At 40.6% G+C, this 20,442-nt stretch overlaps 1 protein-coding gene across 1 annotated transcript in view; it reads right to left on the minus strand.

The window, feature by feature from the left end:
• Positions 1 to 18,236, minus strand: part of FAM3A (FAM3 metabolism regulating signaling molecule A) — a 458,496-nt gene extending 440,260 nt beyond the window's left edge. Inside the window, exon 1 of the mRNA XM_069645229.1 lies at positions 18,115 to 18,236. The gene's annotated coding sequence lies outside the window, so the exon portion shown is untranslated. The remainder of the gene's footprint in view (positions 1 to 18,114) is intronic.
• Between the last annotated feature and the right edge of the window lie 2,206 nt (positions 18,237 to 20,442).

Here is a 20,442-nt window from a genome sequence, read left to right on the forward strand (position 1 = left end):
TGGGGAAAATAACACTAAAATAAAACTCATTTTGCTCAACATATTTCTATGACAGGTTATATAGTGTAAGGTTAGTTTATTGTGAGATGCTTATTTTTTTTATGTTGTATGTGTTTTTTCCAAGTCATTTCTATAAACGAAGCCTGCACTGAGCCAAGTACCCGCTTTGTTCGTGCAGGCTGCTCCGTTGGCTGTGACCCGCTGCAAAGTCGTTTGAAGACCACAAGCTGTTCTCTCCACCAGGCGAGATTAAGCCACGCCTCATGGCCTAACGACTAGTTCACCAGGAGCCTGCACGCACACCAAGCTAAGTACCAGCAAGCACCCGCTTTGCCACAGGGGTCAGCGGTTTCTTTTTGAAACTTTACTTGGTTCGTATTGTTTGATTTAATTTGTTTTCCATAACAGATTTGTATATATATATATATATATATATATACACACACACACCTTAAAACAAATATGACTGATGCAATAAATACACGTATGGCTATCAACAAACATAAGTTGGAAACTGGTACGCCAATGCCAACACTTGTCAATTCAATTTTTGGCAAAACTAATAGACCGATGTTGCAACGTTCGAAAAAACATACTAACGCCGACATTAGGCTTTTTTGGAAAGAAAATGTAGAAATAACTCTACTGAGCAACCCCTGATTGTTTGCCGAGATACAACTGCTGAAATCTTTTCAAATGCCCCGACACCAGAAATTATTGCTGATTCCATTCTATGAGCCGGATATGAAGGCACTCCTTGCCTGCCGGTTGCAAATATTGTCTCTGACATTACGCCTAGTAATGTCTCTGTAAACATAATTTCTTATGAACCTGCTATGTGCAGACCAGAACTCCCGTCCATTGAGGTGGAAAATGAAGTTTTATCTCGGCATGCAACTACAAATGATGACGTAGAACCTAATCAGTTAACTGTGCAGAGTCCACACAAGTGTGTGGACCAAACGGTAGATGATGCAAACGAGATGTTTGAATCATCCTCTGGTAATAGAAAGCATCAGTCTCGACCTGCTGTAATTGAACTAGATTACGCTCAATCTATTTTTTCTTTATGCCCCAGTCAAACAAGTTCTCTGATTTACCAATCTTGTTCGCTCATGGGCGACAAGAAAACTCAATGTTGCCCGCATCTCAGGCGGCACTTGCCCCCCCACCCCCCGAAAAATAAATAACCGGGCTCCCTTGGATTCTGTACCTATTGCACCAACGAATACACCAACCTTGATTGAAACAACTTTAATTGCCATGAATATGGCAATTGGCTATTTGGCGAAATTATTTGAATCTCTTGGCTTTAAGTTATGTAAGAAGAGGTGCAAATAAACAAAATACTTGAATGTCAGTTAGCCTATAACCAAACATTGAAAGAAACTGTCCAAGGTAAAGAAAGTACATCCTGAACTATAAAAAAAAAAGTATGGAAAACCCAGCCATCAAATGATTTAATGATTGATAACAATTTAAACACAGATGCCGGACTACCTTTAATACCGAAAATAATTCTTCCAATTGAAATTGTTAAATCCAGGCATGCTGACGCCATGAGAAGTGATACACCTGAGATACCTTTAGATGGCTCCGTTAATAGAGTGCGCTAAGAACCAAGCAAGCGAGCCTACACCATATTTACTGCCCCTGGCTCTAATAAAAACAAAATCAAAGATAGAAAAGGAAAACAGGTGACAAAAAAAGAAAAACTAAGAAGATGAAACAGACGCTGCTTCCGTCACACTCAGTTGCAAAACAGTTTAAGTCTATTACTTAACCAAAAAAAGATTCTACAAAAGCAGCTGGTGCAGTAATAAAGAAATATTCCCAACTGGCACAAGGAAAAAAAGATTGTACAATGATGAGATCTAGAACTCCTAGATCTCATGAACCCTTAGATGATTTAATTACAGCATCTTCTGAGTTGGAACAAGCTGATAAGTATGAGGAAAATTATAAGAGTGGTGATCAGGTGAATAATAAAGTCCTGATGGTACCTAATGTGGTTGAACAGAACATTGCCCTGACACTCCAAGAAATTAGAGAAGAAGTTGCTTTTTACATGGCTTCTCAAAGGAACCTGAGAAAATAGGATCGAAGCGCTCTCCGTTCCGGAGTGTGCTCTCTCATAACTCTCCTTCCAGAGTTGTACTATTATTCTAAATATCTTAATTCCTTAAATCCACTGCTAATTAACTTCATTGGCAGAGTAAAAGAAAAAAGTATTTGTTTTGTTTCACGAATTTCGTATATTATTTATTCGTTGCTTGACACATCAGTGCCCAATTTTATATTGCCAATGCATTTCGGACTTCCGTCCATCGTCAGGGCTCTCAGGCACTGTATAATAATTATCTGTTACCAACAATTCAGAGTTCCACACCAATCTGTTAGTTAATCATTCACATAGTCATCAGAAATGTAAATATAAGGTACCCATATCAGACATTACACATTTGTTTTGTCCACCAACACAGGTTGCATCAAATTGTATAATAGCACATACCAGATAATAGTTGTAGTCCGAGGGTGAAATTTCAAAAGGAAAACATTCGAAAGAAAAAAGAAAAAGCAATACATTCGGTGCCATATGAGCATATGCTTGTTGCTAAAAGTTAATATGATGTCCATACCTGTAGAGCTGTAAATACCCTTAAGCATTCAACGGTCCTAAGAAAATTAACCAAAGGAAAATGACTCAGTATTGTCAGGAATTCAGTGCCAATCAAATATCAAGGAAAGATAATATCCTCTTAGCTTACCAGGTTGTGAACCTATTCAGCCCATTTATTCTGTAAAAATTAGAAATAGCCTAATTAATATTTCCATCTATCCTTTTGGTTGTCACTAACACCCTCCTTGGTGGACGATTAACTTCAGTGCTTCCAGTACACTGCCATGAACGAGCTGCTCAAAGGAGCTGCCGTCCATGCCGTGTGCTTATTTGTAATGCTAGTCATCTTCACGCATGCGCGTTGTGGTTAAGGGATTAATGTGCCATTCGATCTCAAAATACTCCTATGGTTCTGTATTCACAGTCAGTATGATATTAATTGCATTGAGCTGAATAAGTATATTTTCAGCATCGTGATTCTCTTCCCGATACAGTTCTTAAACGCTATCTCGATCATAAAGTGTTGACTGCGCATGCGCACAAGATTAGTTGCCGTTTTGTGTAAATACATAGGTGCGCACGTGTCATATTAATGTAATAGCTCACTATAGCCTTTCTAAATAAACTGTACCCCTCCAAACAGGATACTGCTCTGCATAACCCGTGCCCCGTTATTCATCGAGACAGAATTACTTGCATTAAACATTTAGATTGAGAAGTATTTCAAACGCTTCCGCGTTAATGTGGTTCTTCATATACATAACGCTACTGCGCATTTGTGCTTATCAATTTACATAACAACTCACCATTTTCAGTAGTCTGTACCCCTAGGAACGTGATACTCTTATATACTGCACTTTTTGGTATACTCATTTGCAATATTGCCTGAGATAGGCATAATCTCCATGTTCCTAGATGTTCACTACCACAACTCTTGTTCGCTACCACCAGCTCCACAGCGTTGTCGTGTGCTGCAGGAGCAGCACCCCCATCTGCAGTTGAGCCGTGATGCTGAGGTAAGCTTTAGGCATATTACCAGCTGCCTAAGAGCCCCTCCGAGCATTCCCGTTTTGTGCCCTAGAATTCCAAATTTGAATTAAGCACCTCCATTGTATTATCTCGGAGATCAGCTTTAATTACACCAGCTGATCGTACAATTCATTATACTGGTCGAGTGAAATCATCCCCTTTTGAAATCCCTCGAGGTGCACTGCCTTAAAATGGCTGTCTCACCGAGAGCACTCTGTGCTTGACCCTGTCTTCCTCGAGTGCCTGACTGCAGGAGCCAACGGATTGGCTGTGGCACCCTACCTAAACTTACCACGATTCGCTGGCAGGCGAGAGTCGGCCCACGAGGTAAGGCCTAGAGAGAAGGCATCCTACTGACTGAGCTGACCGAGCGTACCGCGCTGCAAGCCAACCAGTCCCTTTAGTTTGTGAGCCATTCCCCACTACTCCGTGGATTTCACTAAAGGTACCCCACACCAATTTTTCACAGAGCCAGGCCGCCTGAGCTGTATCTGCCAATTCCCACGCACACCCTGAGTGCCGCTGCCCTACCTTACGCAGACCCACAAACCGTATGACTTTATAAATCTGCGTCCCATACGCGGCTTGCTTATAACCTACCATCACTCTCAAGGCTACTGTTACATTTCTCATCTCTTGTGCTCTCCTCCTTGAAGTTCGCAACTGTCTGTGGCAAGTTTATAATACTTGTACCGATGTCCCTGATAACAGCTTAAACATGAACCACTACTGCTTTGTTCTTTACTGTATCCATCTAAGTTATGTCTAGCAATCACCAATCACCCATGACACATGGACACTACTTATACAGTATGCCATACCTTCCTAATTGTTCATGACCCGTTCACTTGTCTACTTTATGTTTCCCATTCACGTTATGTGTCCCTACTATGCTCCCATACATACACAGTCAGTCCCACTCTACATTGCTACAAGAGTATTTTGCATTGTTCATATGACCACGTCCAATCTGTATATAGATATCTGCTACTCCCGCTATGTTAGCCATTGTTGGATGCATTTTAACCTATTGTCTGTGTTACTCATCACCTGCAATGTGTACTGATGTCACTACGCACAAGATCTGATGTGCCTACTTTGTCCACATGATTAGTCAATATTTGCATAGCCAAATTGGCACTCCGCTTGTTAATCTTTTCCATCCCCTGAAGAATTGGTCACTATTATTCTACCCAGTTACCTAGCTCCCATCTACCTACATCACAGCTTACAATACAGTTTCTGCATACCTGCAAGAGCCTCTAGGATACCACCGTACCTAGTCACCTGAGTAACTCTATTCTGAATGTGCACTCCTTCCTTGAACCCGAGCTGCACACCCAAATCACTTCACCCATTGCCACCCTAGCCCCGTGCCTCTGTACTGATACCGTCCAACCGACTTTAATGTCACATTTACCACTAGCTAGCCACTTCACGTGCAAACTATGCATTTGCCTCTGATTTACACTGTACTATTGAGGACTATCCTATACCTAATTAGTATACTAGACCTCACCATGTCTCACACCTTGCCTTTATCAGCTCTTGCGTCCCTCCACAACAAATCCCCAAGTCAGAATGACTTGAACACAAGACCTTGAGGTCTCCACCAGAGAAACCTCAAACTCCGTGCTAGACTCCCTAGAATTTACGAGCCTTTAGCCAAAACCTCATATCCTCCCTCTAACAATACTACCAAAACCCTAAGAGGCCTACAGCCCAACAGCAAAACCCCCTCTCTCAAAGCCACCACAGCTTAACAGCCGGCTCTTTCGAGACTTCAACACCCTCCCGAAGCACCTCCACAACGCCCATCTATTACCAACTGAATCTACACAGACTGGCATAAAAGGAGCACTAATAAACGCCTGTTCTATGGTGGCCCACGCCACAGAAATAGCTGATCTACTCCAAACAGAAAATATAGACTTCCTTGCTATCACTGAATCTTGGCTCCACTCAGCAGCAGGCCCAGCGATCATGCTAGCCATCCCCGAGGACTACACCCTTCTAAGAATAGATAGCACCACATCTAGATAGCACCACATCCCGAGGTGGAGGCCTTGCCATAATTGCAAAAACAAGCCTAGCACTGAGACTCTCCACGCCACAAAACAGACTCATGTGAAATCTCCAACACCCAGACCCTTTCTATTCACCTTATATACAGACCCCCGTGCCCCTTAGGATATTGGTTAGGTCTTCTTTGAAAGAGCCTATCTGATAACCTCAAATATTCCTCACAATGCCTCCTCCTAAGAGATCTCAATCTTGGCTTCAACGACCCATTAGATCATAACGCTAACAGATCAATGATTCCCTGGAGGAATTAGGGTTCACCCAAAAGGTTACAGGTGCAGCCCATACTAAAGGTAGGACCCTCGACTGGATTGCAGAGCACAACTGCCAAACATCCATCACCTCCATAACACCGCAGCCCTGGTCCGACCACCACCTGATCTCCTTCTCCTTAGAGGCTACATCTCCCCTACATGTCAATAGCATAGCTCCAGCCATTCCCACTAGAAATAATAGAAACATTACAACTGAAAAACTAATTCCCCCCGATTCTCCTCACTTTGAATTTACTTCCTGTCCACACTGACCCCTTCACCATGGTAGAAGAGTACAACAAAGTAATGTTATCCTCTCTAGATACCACAGCACCACTGAAGATTAGAAAGAGCAAACCAAAAAACACGTAAATACCAGGTTCTCTCCCCACTTGAAAACAATTAGACAAGAGAAACGCAAAAGTGAACAAATTTGGAGACTAGATCCCTCGGACTCTAATAAGAACAACCTCAGCAAATTAGCCTCCCTCTACAAAAATTAAATTATCCTAGCCAAACAATCATCATATAACTTGCGCATTACTCAAGCCAACTCAAGCACCAAAGAATTGTTCACAATCCTCAAAGAGATAGAATCGCCCATCCATGCCCCAGACACCTGTCTCAAGGACAAAAACTGGTGCACCAGTATAAAGAGCAACCTTTCCAACAAGATAACAACCCTCCAGGCTAAGTTCAACAATAAAAACTCCTTGCCCCTAACCCCAGTAAAATCTGTGCCCGTGCCCCAGACCACCTTGCCTCCACACACTGCCCATTCCCCGCTTCAACTTTAATAAAGTATCTATCATAGAAGTTGAAAAGGTCATCCTCACCCTCAAACCATCCAATTGCCATGGTAACCCCTGGCCAGCACAAATCATAAAAGATGCTGCTTGTGACCTCTCCCCATCCATCGACAAACTTATAAATGCCTCCTTCTCTTCAGGCACCATTCCCAACAACCGGAAACAGGACTGGGTCCTCCCACTTGTTAAAAAACAAATACTCGACCCATCAATACCTACTATCGCCCTATCACCACAGTCCCCTTTTTGCTTAAAATTCTAGATAAGGTAGTCTACCTTCAAATCGAACAATATTTGGAACGTAACCACCTTTTAGGAGTACGGCAGTCAGGCTTCAGACCACAACATGGAACTGAAAAAGCGCTCATCGACCTTGAAGCACAAAAAGACGTGCTGAGAGACGATGGCAAGACAGCACTATTTTTGCTTCTTGATCTCTCAGCAGCGTTCAACCTGGTGGACCATAAGATTCTATGTAACCACTTGGACACTGCCGCCCATTTTTCACAAGAGGCAATAGGTTGGATCCAATCCTTCCTTGACAATAGAACAATGCGTGTCGTCTCACCCTTAGCAGCCGCTGACCCCATACCCATCACCTGTGGCATGCCCCAGGGCTCCTGCGTTTCACCTACCCTGTACAACATTTTTACAAAGCCCCTTTTTGATGATCTAGACGGCCTGGGTATCACCTACACTAACTATGCCGATGATACACAGAACCTCATCCCGTTGACGGGCGATTACAAGGATTTGGCCTTTGTGAATAGAGGTACCTCATCATCCATGCATGGATGGCTTCTCATGGCCTATGCCTGAATGATGACAAAACGGAACTTCTCATTCTTCGCACCACTGCTAACCTCAACAAACTAGGTCATAACTATTCTATCTTCAAAATAGACAATAACAACATTACAGTGGCCAAGGAGGTCTAAATCCTTGGATTCTATTTAGATTCCACACTAACCTTCAAAAAACAAGTTAACTCCATGGCCTCAGCTACTACTTATACATGCAAGTTAATCAAAGCAGCCAAACCCTTCCTTTCAGCTAACAACTGCATTACCCAAGCATGAGCCCTTACCCTATCCAAACTGGATTATTGTAATGCCCTATATGTAGGGAGTAACAAATATATCACCAACAAGATCTAGATTTTACAAAATAACACCCTGAGAGCAGCCCTAAGCTTTCCTAAGAAAGCCCACATCTCAGACCTCAGAAGATCCAATAACTGGCTTTCCACGAAAGACAACATTCTCCTCAAAACAGCCTCCCTGAAACAAATGTCTCCACCACACCGCCCCACAATACCTCACAGCCAGATTCACGAGACAATCCTCCAACCGTCCTTCGAGAACGGCCAATGCCAACCTCCTATTAGTGCCCAGTTTTAAACGCATGAAGACATGCGGAAGTAGCTTCCCAGTCAAAGCCGCACAATACTGGAACTCCCTCCCACCTTAAGGGAAGACCTACCCTATTTACGCTTTATGTCCAACCTCATCCATTGGATCAAGAAAAATGACTTGACAGCCCACTACACGCAGATTACTAGACCTTCCCTTTTGTACATACTGCATATATTGTTTCACTGTGTTTTTTACCACAGTGTGTAACAGGCCTCTTTTATGCCTGTACTCTGTACATATTGACTACCAAAATATTTTTGTATAAAACTCAATGTCTTAATGTATGATATTGCACAGCAATGTAACCGAAGCTGAAAGACCCTCTTGATGACTTTAGCGCCCTGATACCCTCGGGTCTGGCGCGCATTATAAATAATAAAACAAACAAACTCTTAATTAAGCAGTTTAGGTTAGACAAATATCTTGATGTCACACTGTGTTTCCACATATAAGTGCCTTAATATTCATGTGCATAATAAACCTTCATTTTGTTGTAGGGGGTAAACATAACCCTTTCATTCACCAAATTTCCACCTGGGGTATACATGATCCGGCAGTGCCTTCCACTGCCTGACTTCCCACAAGGACGGTATATCATATGCGGGACATTTCATGTGGCCCCAAAGTAGTATATACAATAAAAGTGTCTATGATTTCAGTACATAACCTTAGCAAAAAACACAAGAAGTTGATCTCTTCATTGATCCCCCCCCCCTGGTTTGAGGGAATTAAGGACTTCTGTTGATTTAATCGTCTCCCAAGATCTTCGTGTGCACTACGATGTCTAATTACTTCCAGGACTTGTATTCTTATCTGGCTAACATTGTGCCTCATCTGATTCCAATGTCTTGCTACTGCTGAATTTACATTGGCATTCAGTATACAAGATCTGTGTTCATTCCAGATTAGTTTACCAGGTATTTTAGACTGCCCAACGTAGTAAATGGCACATGGGCATTTAATCCCATAACTAATGTTTGGTGTGTCACACGTCGCGTAACTATGGAGTTTGATCTTTTCACCTGTACGGGGATGGTTAATAGTATCGCCTTTCGTTATAAAGTTACAGTTGCTACAGAGTACGTTCCTTCTCTTGTAGTTTCAAGTCTTTTCATCCCAGGTCTGGTTTTCACTAGCTTTTCTCTTAAGTTAGCGCTCCTCTGATAAGCAAATGTAGGTATCTCCTTAAAGAGATGTTCCACTCTCGTATCTTTGGTCAATGTACACCAATTCTTTCTAGTTGCTGACTTAATTTTGTTACTCTGTAAGGAATAACATGAGACATAGACAACGGATGGTGTTGTTTTTTCTTTGGCCGTTGGTATGTTTGTTGTGGTTGTTAAACGTTCGCTTATTTCTGATGGTTTATATCCTCTTGCTGCAAATCTCTGGCCCATGTTTTCAATCTCTTTCTTACACATAGCTGGATCATTCACTATGCGTTTCACCCTCATCATTTGGCTATAGGGGAAATTTTTGAATCAAACTTGGTTGATGGAAACTTAGGCGGTGCAGTAAATTGTTGCAATCTGTTTCTTTTCTGTAAATATTTGTTTGATAGCCTCCTCTGTGGACCTGAATTGAAACATCCAGAAAGTGGATATTTGTTCTTGAACTCCCGTGTGTAAATTTTATCCACTAATCGATGCTATTCAAATATATGAAAGTCATGTAGTGATTATTCTATGCCGATCCAAATCCTGAAGATATCGTCTATGAACCGGACCCACATGGAGATATAGTTCCTCCATATTTCAATTGTGTATCACCCCCCTCTTTCCTTTCTAAATATCCTATCTAAGGTAGGCAACATTATATATGAGTGCATAACATACCGTTTATATGTTTTTTATAATTGGTAATACTGACTTTACAATTACACAATACCAATTACAGGTTTGAATAACAACTTGTGCATCCAGAGGAGGAATTGCCTCCTTTAATTGCACATTAGATTCTCATTACATAATATATGTCACGGTGGCAGAGGTTCATTTTACTTTGTAATTTTGGACTTCACTTTATACACAGTCCCCTACATGGGCTACACTTGTATGGACTCCAGACGGGTGATCGTAGGCGCGGGTCTCATGTCCCACTACGTGCTCTTTATCTATGGATACACCAACATAAATATATTTCTTTGGATTATGTACACATATAACGCATGTTATTTTTCTAAGCAAAGTATCCATGATAGCGAATATGAATTCATTGTCTTTTCTCTCCTATTTTTCTTCATATACGTTTGCTCATCCCAAACCTTCTACCAACTGGTATGGTATGCTACAACCTTATTTCATTTTTATATTATGTTCCATCAGGGGTGGATTTTGATGTATATTCTTTATGTTTTTTCAATAATGTACTGTACTATGGGTAACTAATAGCCTTGAAAACGACCGTCGGGGTCGAAACACGTGTCGGCTATTACCTTACACTACAATGAAGAAATTTCTCACAATCTGATGTGTGGTTTCAATTACTTACAGCATCGGTTCAAGATTGCTATTATCTGAACATTTCATATTATTTGGTTGAACATATATATATATATATATATTTCTTTCTGTGCGCAGTGACAGTCTTCTAATAGTTTTTAAGTTGCGTATATGTACTGTGAACCATTGAGTGGAGGGTTCACCTTTAGAAAGACTCCTGCAGCCGGAAGCAATTCTATACATTCCAATCACTCAACGAACTCAAAGGCTGGTGAATAGCGAACAATTCTAAGTATCTTTCACACTCGACTCAATTTATACATGTTTCAATTCAGGTCCACAGAGGAGGATATCAAACAAATATTTACAGAAAAGAAACAGATCGCAACAACTTACTGCACCGCCTATGTTTCCATCAACCAAGTTTGATAAAAAAAAATGTACCCTATATCCAAATGATGAGGGTGAAATGCATAGTGAATGATCCAGCTATGTGTGAGAAAGAGATTGAAAACATGGGCCAGAGATTTGCAGCAAGAGGATATAAACCATCAGAAATAAGCGGAGCCAAAGAACGTTTAACAACCACAACAAACATACCGACGGCCAAAGAAAGAAACTACACCATCCATTGTCTGTGTCTCATGTTATTCCTTACAGAGTAACAAAATGAAGTCCGCAATTAAAAAGAATTGGTGTACATTGACCGACGATACGAGAGTGGAACATCTCCTTAAGGAGAGACCTACATTTGCTAATAAGAGGAGCGCTAACTTAAGAGACAAACTATTGAAAACCAGACCTGGGATGAAGAGACTTGAAACTACAAGAAAAGGAACATACCCGTGTTTACACTGTAGCAACTGTAACTTTATAACGAAAGGAGATACTATTAACCATCCCCGTACAGGTGAAAAGATCAAACTCAATAGTTACGCGGCTTGTGATACACCAAACATTATTTATGGGATTAAATGCCCATGTGGCATTTACTACTTTGGGTAGTCTAAAAGACCTGGTAAACTACGCTGGAATGACCACAGACCTTGTATACGGAAGAAAAATGTAAATTCAGCAGTATCAAGACATTTGAATCAGATGAGACACAATGTTAGCCAGATAAGAATACAAGTCCTGGAAGTAATTAGACATCATAGTGCACACAAAGATCTTGGGAGACGATTAAATCAACAGGAGTCCTACTGAATCGATCGCCTTGATTCCCTCAAACCAGGTGGGGTTGGGGGGGGGAAATCAATGAAGAGGAGATCAACTTCTTGTGTTTTTTGTAATATTTGCTAAGGTCATGTACATAAATCATAGACACTTTTATTGTATATACTATTTTGGGGCCACATGAAATGTCCCTCATAGGATATCCCATCCTTGTGGGATGTAAGACAGTAGAACCCACTGCCGGATCATGTATACCCCAGGTGGAAATTTGGTGAATGAAAGGGTGATAATTTGTTTACCCCCTACACAAAAATGAAGGTTTATTACGCACATGAACATTAAGGCACTTATATGTTGAAAGAGTGTGACGTCAAGATATGTGTCTAACCTAAAAAAACTGCTTAATTAAGAGTAGGTTTAGTGAACATCTAGGAACATGGAGATTATGCCTATCACAGGCAATATTGCAAATGAGTATACCAAAAAGTGGAGTATATAAGAGTATTGCGCCCCTAGGGGTACAGACTACTGAAAATGGTGAGTTGTCATGTAAATGTGATAAGCGCAAATGTGCAGTAGCGTATGAATATGAAGAACCACATTAATGCGGAAGAGCTTGAAATACTTCTCGATCTTAATGTTTAATGCAAGTAATTCTGTCTCAATGAATAACGGGGCACAGTTTATGCAGACCAGTATCCTGTTTGGTGGGGTACAGTTTATTTAGAAAGGCTATAGTGAGCCATTACATTAATATGACACGCGTGCACACCTATGTATTTACATGAATCGGCAACTAATCTTGTGCGCATGCGCAATCAACACTTTATGATCGAGATAGCGTTTAAGAACTGTATCGGGAAGAGAATCACGATGCTGAAAATATACTTATTTAGCTCACCACAATTAATATTATACTGACTGATTACAGGACCATAGGAGTATTTGGAGATCAAATGGCACATTAATCCCTTAACCACAACATGCATGCGCGAAGTTGACTAGCATACAAATATGCACACGCCATGGGCGGCAGCTCGTTCATGGCAGTGTACTAGAAGCACTGAAGGTAAGCGTCCACCAAGGAGGGCGTTAGTGACAACCAAAAGGATAGATGGAAACATTAATTCGGCTATTTCTAATTTTTACAGAATGAATTGGCTGAATAGGTTCACAACCTGGTAAGCTAAGTCGATATTCTACTTCCTTGATATTTGATTGGCACTGAATTACTGACACTACCGAGTCATTCTCCTTTGGTTAATTTACTTAGGACCGTTCAATGCGTCTCAGTATTTACAGCTCTACAGGTATGGACATCATATTAACTTTTAGCAACAAGCATAAGCTTATATGGCACTGAATTGATTGCCGTTTCTTTTTTCTTTCAAATTTTTTCCTTTGAATTTCTCCCTCGGACTACAACTATTATCTGGTATGTGCCATTATACAATTTGATGTAACCTGTGTTGGTGGACAAAACAAATGTGTAATGTCTGATATGGGTACTTTACATTTACATTTCTGATGACTATGTGAATGATTAACTAACAGATCGGTGTGGAACTCTGAATTGTTGGTAACAGATAGTGCCTGAGAGCCCTGACGATGGACGGAAGTCCGAAATGCATTGGCAAAATATAATTGGGCACGGATGTGTCAAGCAAAGAATAAATAATATCCGAAATTCGTGAAACAAAACAAATACTTTTTTCTTTTACTCTGCGAATGAAGTTAATTAGCAGTGGATTTAAGGAATTAAGATATTTAGAATAATAGTACAACTCTGGAAGGAGAGTTATGAGAGAGCACACTCAGGAACAGAGAGCGCTCCGATCCCATTTTCTCAGTTGTTGCTTATAACCTTGTGCCAAGGCTATAGGGTGTGCTCCCATTAAAACCTCGTTTACATTAACTATGGATTCTACAGTGAAGAACATTAACTAAACATAGCAGTGCCCACCCTACCCCATAGTTTCTCAAAGGAACCTACAACGTCCCATCAAGACCTCGACCTTTCCCAAACAAAGACAAAGAATTATCTAAATGAGAGTAAGAAACCCATGGTTACCTTCTCTAGTGATAATAAGCCACATGCTCAAAACAATCGGATAAGAGAGATGTCAAAACTAATATACGAGGACAAAAGGGTGAGCAAGACAGACAAGACTATACATCTCTTGGCCAATCAGTCTGCCTTGAAAGATGACAAACAAGAAGAGATTAGACTAGCTATAGAAAATTATATAGTATCTAATAAAATCGGAACTCCATCTATATGCCATCATCAATTTCAAAATAATGTTGAGGATGCAATTAGACCTGAAGCAATTCAAAACGAAATTCATCTGATTTCACTGAATTCAAACTCACCTTTATTGAGGCCTTTTTTACATTAAACGACAAAAAACACTTGTGAATAAAAGTGGTGTGCAAGGATCTTCTCATCTGATCTGTAATAGAGATGATCGCTATGAAATTGTTATACCTTGTAGAGCTGCTCCTTTTCCTAGTTATGATTTAAACAGAGCAAGTATACTTGCAATATTTGCTGAATTACCTGCCCTAGAGGATATCAGTCCGTTGGCAAAAATCAAATAGAATTTGTTGAAGAAAGAAACACAGCCATATCAAGAATATGGTTGTGCTCAAAAGGTATTATTGAATCTAGTTTGGCTGGCCAAAAGGAAGCTATTTGCTCTGGGATTTGAAATATTCCAGAATCTGTAATGTTTGAGAAATATGACAAATATTTACTCCTCATCAAAGGGGGTTTGTGATTCCCTCTATGAGAAGAATAAAGTCTCAAATCCCAATAAAACGTGGATTAAATCACTTAAGGCTTGTTGTTGTAAAACAAATGCATAACTGGAGGCAGTCAAACCGATTCAGCACTTATTAATAATAGCAAGTTGGAATACTAGAGGTTTTAGCCACCTGATTAATAATTGCGACAACAAATTAGGAGATTATGATCGCGTATGGAATGACCATGACATTTTACTTCATCCCGCTAAACGGCACAACAAAGGTAAACCAATGTCAGGCTTGTTGATAGCTACGAAAAGGAGCTCCGAAATTACTATAGAACCATGGTTAGCTCCGAATGTATTCACCCAGCTGGCAAAAATTATGATTGGCCATGTATATATTGCATTGATAATTACATATGTAATCCAGCAGGCATAGCTGATGACCAATTTTTTGATAATGTTATGGCACTCTTAAATCTTATATGCTCTCCTCCTCAGATATCACACATCATCTTACCGGGTGACCTAAATTTGCATTGTCTAGACAAACAGGCATCTCAGCGCGATCCTCCAGTAATCAAATGGAATAAATTGATGTTAACAAGGAACATGTTTATGGTGAATGGGGCTTTGCAGGAGATAACCTTGAAAAAAACAAAAAAAAATGGAAGGGAGGCATTTTGAGTGCTACTATAGGATATTTATGTAGATAAAACACTGTTTTCTCAAATCTCAGAATTCCATGCCGATTGCCCTTCTTAAATACTGGGATCCTTATTGAATAAGACCAGGATTCCATGTAGTAGGATCAAACGAAAGTGATCATGATATATTGAATTTGAAATGCAGGATGCCTAAACAGTGGAAAGAAAGACGGCGAGATAAATTCAAGTGTGAATTAACCATAAATAACAGCAAAAATAGATTTTAAATGTACCCCTTTGCTAAAGATTTTAATTGATTTGTTCCATTCAAACACTACCATGCAAGTGAGGATGATAATAGAGGGGCTTTTAACAGCTTCTTTCCCTACATATTGAGGTTTAAAGCAGGGATGTATATTGGCAGCTATTCTTTTTAACTTTTTTATATTGGATATGAAAGATGTATTTTTTATCTATTTTATCCGATGCTCTGAAACTAGGTTTTAAACAAATTTCGTATTTATTGTACACCGACGATCTAGTCCTATTATCTAGGACCGAAATTGGTCTACAGAGATTATTGGACGGTTTGAGTCATTATGCAAAAAAATAAAACAATATGATCATAAATTTAGATAAAACTCAAATAATGGAATGTACAAATTTAAATATTTGCGATAAAGGTCAGTTTCATGGATACTGCAAGGAAATAAACTTCTAGCCATCCAGCAATACAAGTACTTAGGTGTCATTATAAATAATATACCTAATGATAACGTGTACTTGATGAATCTTGAATCTAAATTAGTTACTGTAAGGTGACAGGTGAAGGTCTTATTATATAAATTTGGAAAATGTACATGTAAATCTGTACTGCTATATTATAGCCAAAAAGCAGTACCAATCTTAATGTACAGTGCAGAAACAAAACCAATATGAGACTAATCCTTTTGGGACAAGATCGAAGGCAAATTCTGGAGAAAGGTTTTTAATTTACCAAAATGTACTCCGATAGCGATAATTCGATTTGAGCTGTGTGCACTTTCTATGTTTGGCATATATATTTGGAAATTATGGTCTTTGTTTAGGAAATGTTTACTCACTAGCAATCATAGTACTCTTTTATATGTTTTATCTAACTATCTTTTAAATAACAAAAAATTGATTTCCACTGCAATGGAGAAACTGCATTTTAAATACCCTAGCAGAGGCGGATGTTTCAATAGATTTTCTTATGCAGAAAACACAAGCCCAAACTAAACTATATCAATATGATTGGATAGCTACGCAAAATAAGTGCAAGATGTATGTAGATTTTGAGATACTTATGCGACCATAAAAAATATCATCAAATGGCAGAATATTTAAAGAAATATCCATAACACCAATTCAGAAATCAATATATGAGATTTAGGCTTAACCAGAGGCCTACAAGAGATATTTTGGCCTGACTGGGGAATTATTCCCACAGTTGAAAATGTATGTAGGTTCTGCTGCAAATCTATGCAAAAATAAACTTTACAGCATCTTCTAGTGGTATGTCCAGTTCCGATTTGTAGACGTCAAAAATATTTTAGACGATTGTTAGACGACTACAGAATCATGTTCAGCGATGATTTATTGAGGAGTATATTTAGTACAAATGGTACGTCTGAGAAAATAGCAACTGTACAATTTCTCGAGTCCCTTAATTTAAATGAACCTAGCATATGACAAGGAAGTTTCAAAAGGTTGATGTAACTGTGTAAAGATATGAAATCATAATATGTACAAAGATTTTTTTTAAAAATTGAAAGGCTATTGATTCAGCCAAACAATAAAAAACTACATTTTTTTAAAAAAAAACAAAGCCTTAATAATTGTGTGTATCAAGTAAATCTTGAAAGATGTGTGGTCAGCTGCTTAAATTGCCCAGATCCCTTTTTTACTCCCTAACCAAAGTGTGTGATCCTGGGCAAATCATTTAATCTCAGTGTCTTATTTCATTCCATAACCAAAGTGTTTGATCCAGGGCAAATAATGCAATCTCTGTGTCTTATTTCACTTCCTAACCAAAGTGTGTGATCTGGGGCAAATCATTTAACATCACAGCGTCTTATTTGAAGTCATCGCAAGTGATCAGTTCATAGCTTCTATTATTATACCATGATGTTATTAGCTGTTATAAAAAAATAAATCCTCACTCATGGTTTAATAGCTATAGAGATGCTACCCATATTAAAATAATAGTGGCATTCGTGCATTTCACACCACAAAGTTATTTGACACCTAATTACCTCATGGCAAATTATTGTAATGTCACTTCGCTTGGTATCTCAAAGGAGAAAAGACTGGTAATGCTTTTTGCAGTGCTTTTTCTGTGAAGTCGCTTATGTTGTCAATGCATATGCAAATTTGGATGTTTGCATATATTTTGTCCCACAGGGCCTGGATAGAGCTCTAACAGATGAGTGTCCTGCATGTACAATGTCCTAAGGTTTTTTTATGTGCTCGGTATGTGTTTAAATGTCATCGACCACTCATGTGACCAAAAAAAGTGGATGGGGCGATGGGGAGCAGGGGCCACAAATTACACCAGGCCACTTCTGATGCGCTACCACAGCTAATAAATGAGCGTTGGAGCAGCTACTGAGTTGTGTCTACGTGCCAACAACAGCCTGCCGTGTGTAACTTCAAAACCAGATGTTTAGAAAGTCACGCATTACAATGTTTAATTTCCACACGTGATAAGTACAATACAACGAATGACAGCTTCAGCGTGCATTTCCATAGGTTGCAAAATGGCTCCTATTAAATATATAACAAAGGGGTGACAACGTCTAAGTTAATGGATGCTAAATGAAATGCATATAAAGTGAACTACACGAGCTAGATCGCATGCACTCACTCACCTGACGCTGCTGCCTGGAATCAGGAAGTGAGCGTTTGCTAAACAATGTCTTGTTCCTATCCGAGAAACGGACCATACCAACGCTCCGCCTCCACTTCATCACGTGGACTGCTCTGCATCACGTGGGTTTCACGGACCATAGCAACGCTCTGTCACCGCTTTTCACGTGGCCTTCAACGTTCACTTGTTATCTTTTTTGCACTAGCGGTAAGGCAAGGCGTTGCAGGACTCAGCAGGAGTGGGAGAGATCCCTCCGTTAGAAATAACATTTCGTATAGTCAGCGTTGGCGATTGGGCCGGCTCCGAGATCCGGCACCAGCCCACTCCAAACCCATGCTCTGCGCTGGGCGTAGGGGGAGAAACTATAAAAAAAAAACGTGTACGAGCAAACTAACTTCCTCTGGTGACCCTGTTGAAAGGGTGACAAGAGGAAGTTACAGTCCTCAGCCACGAGCCAGGACCTGGTTTATTTATCCAATGTTTGTAGGATACATTGACCCGGATTATTTATTCATGCAATGTCTGTCGATACCTGTATCCCACAAACATTGCATAAATAAATATACTAGTATCTGACAAACATTGCATGAATAAATAAATACCCCTATTAACATTGACACTATCACACAGGATGCTGCCACCCAACTGCTTTCAGAGGGGAGCTGCAGGACCTGTGCCAGGTGTGGTTCAAGTAAAAGAAAACGTTGCTTATTGCGAACAGAAATCACCTTGTCTGAATACTACCCAAAGGGGCAGTGTTTTATAAAATGGGATGCAAATTGTGCATTTTAAAGATTATTTACTCAGCAACACTGGTCAAAACTATTATCCGTATGGTGCAGTAACTCATCACCAGCGCCATGGAAGTGGAATTGATATATAGTTTGGAAAAGAAGCAGCATTAAAGAAATAGCGCTGTTTTAAGCTATTATTTTGGACATTTCCTTTGATCGGAGGTCAACCACCAGCTCCATGCCCCCAAAGCCCCCCTCCACGGGCCGAAACTCCCCACCCCAGCCCTTGTGGGATCCCCCACCATTTTTTTCCATTTCCACCACTGCTTATGTAAATAAAAGCAGGGCTGACTTGCATTTATTGGCCTGGCTCCCATAATATTGAGTTACAGCAAGGCAACACAGCTGCTCGCTGGGAATGTGGAAAAATAAGGTTTAATCCCTTGCGCCAACAAAGCAAAAAAGAAGGCTGCAACTACTTGTCTTTACATACTGCCTTGTCAAGCTACAAGTAAGACAAACATGTATAACTTGAGACAAGCCAAACCTTATGGCATAGCTCTCAACCATCCGTGTAGCAAAGGCGGGTGAAAACACCCGATTTTGTTTTTGGAGGGTGAGAGCCCATTGAAATGAATGGGCGTGCAGGAGGCTTGGTGGGTGAATCAGCTCTTTACAAGGCAGGTAACACCCGCCAAAAGCGTGTGAGTTGAGAACTATGCCTTATGGTAAGGGAGCCGGAAATAAAGGGAACTCTGAGGTGGAGACTGAATCTCAAAGTCAATTGGGAGTGAACAAAGACACAGGTGAAAAGAATGCTTCTCCTTGTCCCATAGCTCTCAACCATTTGTGTCGCAAAGGCGGGTGAAACACCCTATTTTGCTTTTGGCGGATTGAGAGCCCATTGAAATGAATGGGTGTGCAGGAGGCCTGGCGGGTGAATCAGCTCTTTACAAGGCAGGTAACACCCGCCAAAAGCGTGTGAGTTGAGAGCTATGTTGTCCCGTACCTAGGTTTAGTGGCAAGATCCCCGCATTTTTCTGCAGGTGCACCAGCACTAACGTGCCTGGTGCTATTCAAGAAGGGAGGGCCCCGGGGCGGGTGATTTTTGGCGTTGCACAGGCCAGCGAGCTGGCCTGCGCATAGAGCAGCCACTGGGGGGGTATTTATAGGCGCGGGGTAAGTTCTGGAGCAGGCGATGGTTGGGACGTGAGTTTGACTGGAGTCCCGGTCGCCTGCTCCCAAGCCTTCCCTGTGTAGCTGGGCCCACAGTGTTCAGGTAGCGTAGGTGAGGTGGGCTGGTTTATTAGTACTGGGGGAGATTAGGCATAGTCCTAGTATATTAAGTTTACATTTTATTTAATTTACCTGATAGCCGGGGGTACCGTAGATAAGGTACCCCCACTTACTGTGAGTTGTCAGCGGCCTCAGCGTCTGTGCGTCGGGGGAGCAGGGTTTTTCTTTTCCCGGCTTGTCACGTTTTCGGTGTTTGAAGGGAAAAAGGTGGCGGATCAAGTGACTCCTGTGGTGGAACCGTTCGTATTATTTTGGGGCAACCAGTGCCTGAGCCATCCCGCCGCTGGTGCCTCTCTGGG

Source organism: Ambystoma mexicanum, chromosome 2p (assembly GCF_040938575.1).
Source record: "Ambystoma mexicanum isolate Mex_15411 chromosome 2p, UKY_AmexF1_1, whole genome shotgun sequence".
Classification (NCBI taxonomy): Eukaryota; Metazoa; Chordata; class Amphibia; order Caudata; family Ambystomatidae; genus Ambystoma; species Ambystoma mexicanum.